The sequence below is a fragment of the Euprymna scolopes genome, chromosome 41 (assembly GCF_053919585.1).
Source record: "Euprymna scolopes isolate OS-2025 chromosome 41, ASM5391958v1, whole genome shotgun sequence".
Lineage (NCBI taxonomy): Eukaryota > Metazoa > Mollusca > Cephalopoda > Sepiida > Sepiolidae > Euprymna > Euprymna scolopes.
This window is the reverse complement of record NC_136522.1, coordinates 5616788-5624233: the sequence shown is the minus strand read 5'-3', so window position 1 is coordinate 5624233 and position 7446 is coordinate 5616788.

Below are 7446 nucleotides of genomic sequence, written 5' to 3'. Positions count from 1 at the left end.
CGTCCCAAGAAATGAACAGCCGAGCTGGTCGAAAGAGTGAGAGAGTCTCTCCAGCAGAGTCCGAAACGCTGTGTGCGTAAGCGAAGTCAGTCCCTCGGTATGTCCCGTGAGACTTGCAGGAGAATGCTGGTGAACGATATCAGACCTTACCCATACAGAATACAGACGCTGCAGACCCTTACAGTCTCAGACAAGAAGCAGACGACGGCTATGGCAGTCAAGATGCTCTAGAAGCTCGAGGAGACACCAAGTTTCCCTAACCTCCTTTGGACCTCAGATGAAGCCCACTTCCATCTTGATGGAAAGGCGAACTCCAAGACAAATGTCTTTTCGAGGTTCTCCAGATCCAATAAAGTAGCCACCAAGCCCCTGCACTCTCCTAAGTGCACGGTGTGGGCTGCAATCTCGGCCAGAGGCATCATCGGACCAATCTTCATCGAAGAATCTGGCGCAGCAGTGACAGTCACCAAGGAGCGGTATGTAGAGGTCTTCAAAACCTTTAAGAGTGAGCCCCAGACCATCTACCCGTCGCTCATGAGCAAGTTCTGGTTCCAGCAGGACGGAGCAAGTTCTCACGCCTCAAACCTGTCCCGAGATTGGCTGAAAGAGAACGTCGGAGGCCGAGTGATCAGTCTCAAGACTGATTTTGAGTGGGGGGGCATAGCCCGGACCTAAGCCCCCAGATTTTTTTATTTGGGGCTATCTTAAGGACAGAGTCTACGCAGGGAAACCCAGAACCATCACGGAACTCAAGGAAGCCATCAGGGAGGAAATGAGAGCCATTACCAATTCGGTCTGTAAGAACGTCATGGACAACTTCGTGCTGCGCCTCAAGAAATGCACGGAGCTAAATGGAGGCCATCTAGAACATATGCTGTAGAACGGAGAAAAAAGGGCCAAAGATCCTAGTGTTTTGATGTGATGTTTTGAATATAATAAACTAGTTGTGACCAAAGTTTCATTTCATTCGGGTAAAACACTAAGAAACGGGGCCTAATTAGAGTTGGGGCCCATTTTTTGGGGTCACCCTGTATATGGCAGCTAAAGCACTAATTATTATAGGCTATAGCTAGATAATAAATTAGACCATGAAATAGGGTTGTATATTTTATATTATTTAGAATTTAACAGTTATGCATCATAGGATTAGCGAATTTCTCGACTGAGGCTTCCTTTCTTGGGCAATTGCTCTTGACATGTCAAAAGACTTTGATAGATTATGGCATGAAGGTCTATTCACAAGATCCTCAGCTACCGTATAGCTGGAATTGTCTTTTCAATTTCAATTATTAAATATATTTTCTCTGATAGGTTCATAAGTGTAGTGGTTTAAAGGCAGAAATTAGAAGACCACATCAAAACACTAGGTTCTTTGGCCTTTTTTTCTCCGTTGACTAAAATGCTCAGAAAAACAATTGAATGTCTTTTGTTTTTTGGGTCACCCTATATATATATATATATATATATATATATATATATATATATATATATATATATATATATATATATATATATATTATATATATATATATGTATATATATATATTCTTATTCCGAATTATATATACATATATATATATATATATATATATATATATATATATATATATATATATATATATATTTATATATATTCTTATTCCGAATTTTATTGGGCTTATATAATTGAAAATTCGGTGATCGTTCATTTACCAATAAGTTTTAAGGCAAAATAAGATGACTTAAACTATAAGCTACAAAATTATCATATTTACTAATTGAGCATTCATATACTGTTTTAACAAAAACCAAGACATTAAAGAATGGAGTGATAGCAACAAATAGTGTATTTCATCGTTAGTTACAATTGTTTCCAAATATTCGGATAAATTCAAACATTATATCGTTTGAAAATTTTCACAAGAGCAGCCTTTCGTCAGACTTATTGAATAAAAAACACTTTAACAATGAACAATATGGAATCCATTTCCCTAATCAGGAAAAAAATATGAGAAAATATTTGACCTACATCTTAACCTTCCAAAGTTTTTAAAAGATTTATCATTCATATATATATATATATATATATATATATATATATATATATATATATATATATATATATATATATATATATCATCCTTCCAAAGTTTTAAAAAGATTTATCAGTCATATATATATATATATATATATATATATATATATATATATATATATATCATCCTTCCAAAGTTTTTAAAAGATTTATCAGTCATATACATACATACATACATAGCGTAATGGTTAGGAGCCTTGACTGCCGTACAAACGGTCGGGTTTCAATCCTGGCTTGAGGTAGTTGCCTGTCTAGCCGCACTGATGAGCTGTGAAACAGCGAAACAGTACTGTATGTGGATGACTATATATATATATATATATATATAGCATAATTTAGGAATTTAAAATTTGTGATTTGGAAAAGTTAAATTTCAAATATAGAAATTTTATTGTCTGCAAGACAAAGTATACAGAATAGTAAAATATATTTCCTTAACCCATGAGTTTTCGATGTTTATATACCTCCTTTGTAATGTTTAGTAAGATCGATAATCATTGCATTTGCACACGAGTAGATTTATTTTATTTCATTGTTCTGAATAATTGTATATATATATATATATATATATAAGAATTCAAAATGGCGTAATGTAAGGTATTTACGGCTTCTCTTCCAATTTTCGGATTTTAATCATATCAAAACGTACTTTACTTCCTTTTCACGGATTAATTGTTACATTTCCTCTGATGAGTTAAGAGAAAATAGATTCATTAATTGATTCATATAATAATTAAGTGATTGATTTTGCGCTACTAAACAGATACTGTCAAGAATTGTAAATATCAACTGAATTAAAGGAATAAATTATAAGATGGTCAACATCCTGAACTTAGGAATATAGTCTTTTCTCATTTTTTCACTATATATATATATATATATATATATATATATATATATATATATATATATACACACATACACACAATCACACACTCACACACACACACACATATACATATATATATATATATATATATATATATATATATATATATATATATATATATATATATATATATATGATTGTTGAGCTGGATTAAATCCTACGATATGAAATAAAATGGAGGTGAAAGGACCTGGATACTCAACGTTTTGCTCGATTTATGCGGGCTTTTTCAAAAGGGATGATCATTGACGAGAGAGTCGGAGGATTGGAGCTATATATAATGATGGGGGGGGGGCAGCGTGTTTTCCTTATGTAAATAAGATGTCATATATACATGTATACATTTTATGAAAGAAAATAAATTAGAGTAAACTAGCGTAGTGAATTACGTCTAAAAGTTAAAATATCGTAGAGATTTAAAAGATTGCGTCTGGAAATATAACCATGATTTATTAAGTAAATAAAATGAAACGGGATTACGAAGGGAGTTTTTAAAATTAGAGATAATTGAATTGGGATAAAATAGCGTAGTAAAAAAAACAAACAAAAAAAAAACACACAAATCCATTTGTAATTTCACTTTATTTTATTATTTTTATTTTACTTATTTACTATATTTTATTTTATCAATGTCTATTTTTAGACCCCATTTTATCACCTCCTATTCTTATGTTTTTATTTATTTATTTTTTTTTTACACAGTGATCACCACTTATCAAGGCCCGGAAGCCACTCAGGATAAGGGTTATTGCAAGTACATTACGTTAGTGAGGAGATTTGCTGATATGTTTACTTAAGGGGGCGGTTCATTAGGAATTTGTTAACATTGGACTTGAAGACAACCAAGTTGTAGTCCGGAGGGAAGCAGGCAGACGGAACAGAATTCCACAGGCGTGCAGTTCTAAGAAAGAAGCTTTGTTCATGGAATCTGCGTTTTGATTTAGGCACAGATATAGAGTGGGGGAAATTTTTCGCAGTGGATTCAGCTGGACAGGTGTTTTTCGTGAAAGATTGGCGAGGGGGGACCAGAGATTGGAGTTCAGACGAGCATCTGCCATGGAAATAACGATAGAACAACGACAGGCTCGCAACGTCTCTTCTGTGGGAGAGAGGTTGCAGGGTAGAGAAAAGGGCATCCCCCACTAAGCCACGAAGTCTATTTTGTACTCTGTCAAGGCAGGATAGGCTGTTTTTAGCAGCTCCTGCCCAGATATGGCAACAGTATTCCATCCTTGGACGTACTTGGCTTTTATATAGATAGAGAATTGCATCCGTAGTGAGATATCTTCTGGAGCGGTAGAAGGATCCCACCATCTTTCCAGCGACCTTGGCAACAGACTTGATGTACGTGTTCCATTTCAGATCAGGAGTAAAGGTCAAACCCAGAAGCTTGTCAAAACACGGGGCCTCACCCGGACGAGAGCCATCCATCACAATTGATGCCAGATGGGGATCAGAGCGTTGATGATGTAAGGATAGGAGTTTGGTTTTGGATGCATTAAAGGTAACCAGACGCCATCTACAGTTACTACCCTATTTTATCCCAATTCAATTATCTCTAATTTTTAAAAACTCCATTCGTAATCTCGTTTCATTTTATTTACTTAATTTATGCGTAAACTTTAAGTATTTACTTCAAAAGTGCTCAATAAGTAGGTAGAGCTAGTTAGTAATTATAAAATACATATGGCGATTAAGCTACACTGAATATTCCGCGTTTCATCGACTCTAGGATTCTTCAGGCTTATGCGCATAAATCTTCCACTGCTGTTAGTAATAAGAAAATAATAAATATTTATTGATTTTAAACTCTTGATAAAATTAAAATCACTAGATCGTATGATAGGCTATGAAAAAGAAGGGTTGTAAAGAGATAGCTTCGAATTTGGGGATATCAAAACCAAAGCAAAATATGATGAAAGTAAAAATAAAATAGATAAACCCCATAATTTATTAGACCATACCTGTTCACACTGAAACACTTATCACAATATTCTGTGGATCTATATTTTAAAAAAACTTGTTAAACTTTGTGACATATTTCCATTCTATGGAGGTCAGGTGCGAACGAACACCACATAAGTTTATTATACCATATTTTTTCAAACTGAAACATAATTATCAACGTATACTTACGCAGATAGATATGAAAAGTCTTTATTAAAGTTTTTGCCTATTTCCATTCTATGGAGGGCAGGCGCGAACGCACACCCAACAATTTTATTATAACATCCCTATTTAAGTTAAAGCATACATATCAAAGTATTCTTATGTACATCTATATCAAAAACAGTTTTAAACGTTTTTATTTTTAAATTTTTTACTTCCATACTTTGTGGACCAGGCGCGAACGCAGACCCCACAATTTTAATGAACCACTGTTCTGATAGATCAAACATACCCATTCCTGTGTCTCGATACATCTTCTATCATTATATGTAATCAGCTTTTTAAAATAGTCAACCATATAGGAGCCTATTCGTGACCAGCCACACACACACACACACACACACACACACACACACACACACACACACATTCAGCTTTATATTATATTATATATATATATATATATATATATATATATATATATATATATATATATATGCGTACCCTTGTACGAAGAACACACCTCTTTAGTTTTGTCCTGAATACCATGATCGACCGGAAGTGCTAATATATGGCATAAACCTTGAACGAAGACATGGTAAGATTAAATTGAATTTATGAAGTGTGAAAAATAAGTCATTTTTTGCTTCTTTTTCATTCTTCATTTTTTATCGTCTTTCTTACAATCTTCATATCATTCTCCCTCTATTTCGCTTTCTTTTTTCTTCCTCTTTTCTCATTTTTCATTTCTATTTTTCCTTCTTCGAGTCTCTCTCCTCTTTCTTCTTCTTCTTCTTCTTCTTCTTCTTCTTCGCCTTTCTTCTTCTTCTTCTTCTTCTTCTTTTTTTCTTCGCCTTTCTTCTTCTTCTTCTTCTTCTTCTTCTTCTTCTTCTTCTTCTGCCATTCTTTTCTTTCTTCATCGTATTTTCTCGTTCCCTATCTCTTCTTCTTCTTTTTTATTTATTTTTTTTTTTTTTTACATGGGGGTGACCACTTATCAAGGCCCGAAGGCCACTCAGGCATAAAGGTTATTGCGAGTACAGTAATCAATGAGATAGTATTGTTGTAATCATTAGTATTGGGGGTTTTGATAGAGTGACTTACTTAAGGAGGCGGGTTGTCAGGAGTTTGTTTATATTGGACTTGAAGACATCTAAGTTTTGTTCTTCTTCTTCTTTCTTTCTTTCTTTCTTTCTTTCTTTCCCCGCTTTTTTTCCCTTCCGGTTTTTCTCCTTCTTGTTCATGTTTTTCTTCCTCCTCTTTTCCTTTCCTCTTCTTCGTTTCCTCGTCTTTTCTTACGTTTTCTTTTTCTTCTTTTTTTTTCCTTCTTTTCCTTCCCGGACTTCTTCTTATTCTTTCCCTCACCCCCTTTCTCTCCTCCTACTTCCATTCCTCCTCTATTTGCCAATGACATACGCACAACAGTATGTCAACAAGTGCAGTATATTGTATTTCTTTCGGATGGTGCATGACTTTTTCAATTATATTTTTCTTTAAACCTAACTCTGCATCTGCGCAGATATTAATCACATGTTTTTGTTATGGCGGTTTCTTCCTTCGTCGTGTGGACGCTAACATTAACTCACATTAATACAGTCTTTCTTAACTGTTTTGCTTAAGCTTATCATTTCTTAGGGAGGTAACGGTGGCTCAGTGGTTAACGAAACGGACTGACAACCTGAGCGTGTCAAGTTCGAATGCAGTCGTTCCTATGGTAAAACTAATAATTTCTAACGTAAATCCGACACTATGTTGTCAAAACATCCAATTTAACAACTTGACACTTTGATATCAAAACTTCCATATCCCAAACTCGACATTCTGTTGTCAAAACATCCAACTTAACAACTCGACACTCTGTTGTCAAAACTTCCAACTTAATAACTCGACACTCTGTTGTCAAAACTTCCAACTCAAAAACTCGACACTCTGTTCTCAAACCTTCCAACTCAACAACTCGGCACTCTGTTTTCAAAACTTCCAACTCCACAATTCGACACTCTGTTTTCAAAACTTCCAACGCCAAAACTCGACCCTCTGTTTTCAAAACTTTTAACTCCACAACAGATATGCTAGCCAAGTAAGTTACCAATTTCTCTTACAGTTCCACAAAAATACACACTTTCACTTAGAATGTTGGCAACCTTCAGATAATCTTTTATTGTAAGTACTCGAATTTAAAAAAAAATAGAATTCTAAACAGAAAAATATTAGGAAACCAATGCTAACAATAGACACATGTGATTCATACGAAATGAATGAGTGATAATTTCTTTATCGATTTCAAACGATAAATTCTTATACAAGATTAAAACTCTAAGGATATTTATGCGCACATAAATGCTGAAATGCAGAAGGTCGAAGTTTACATCGC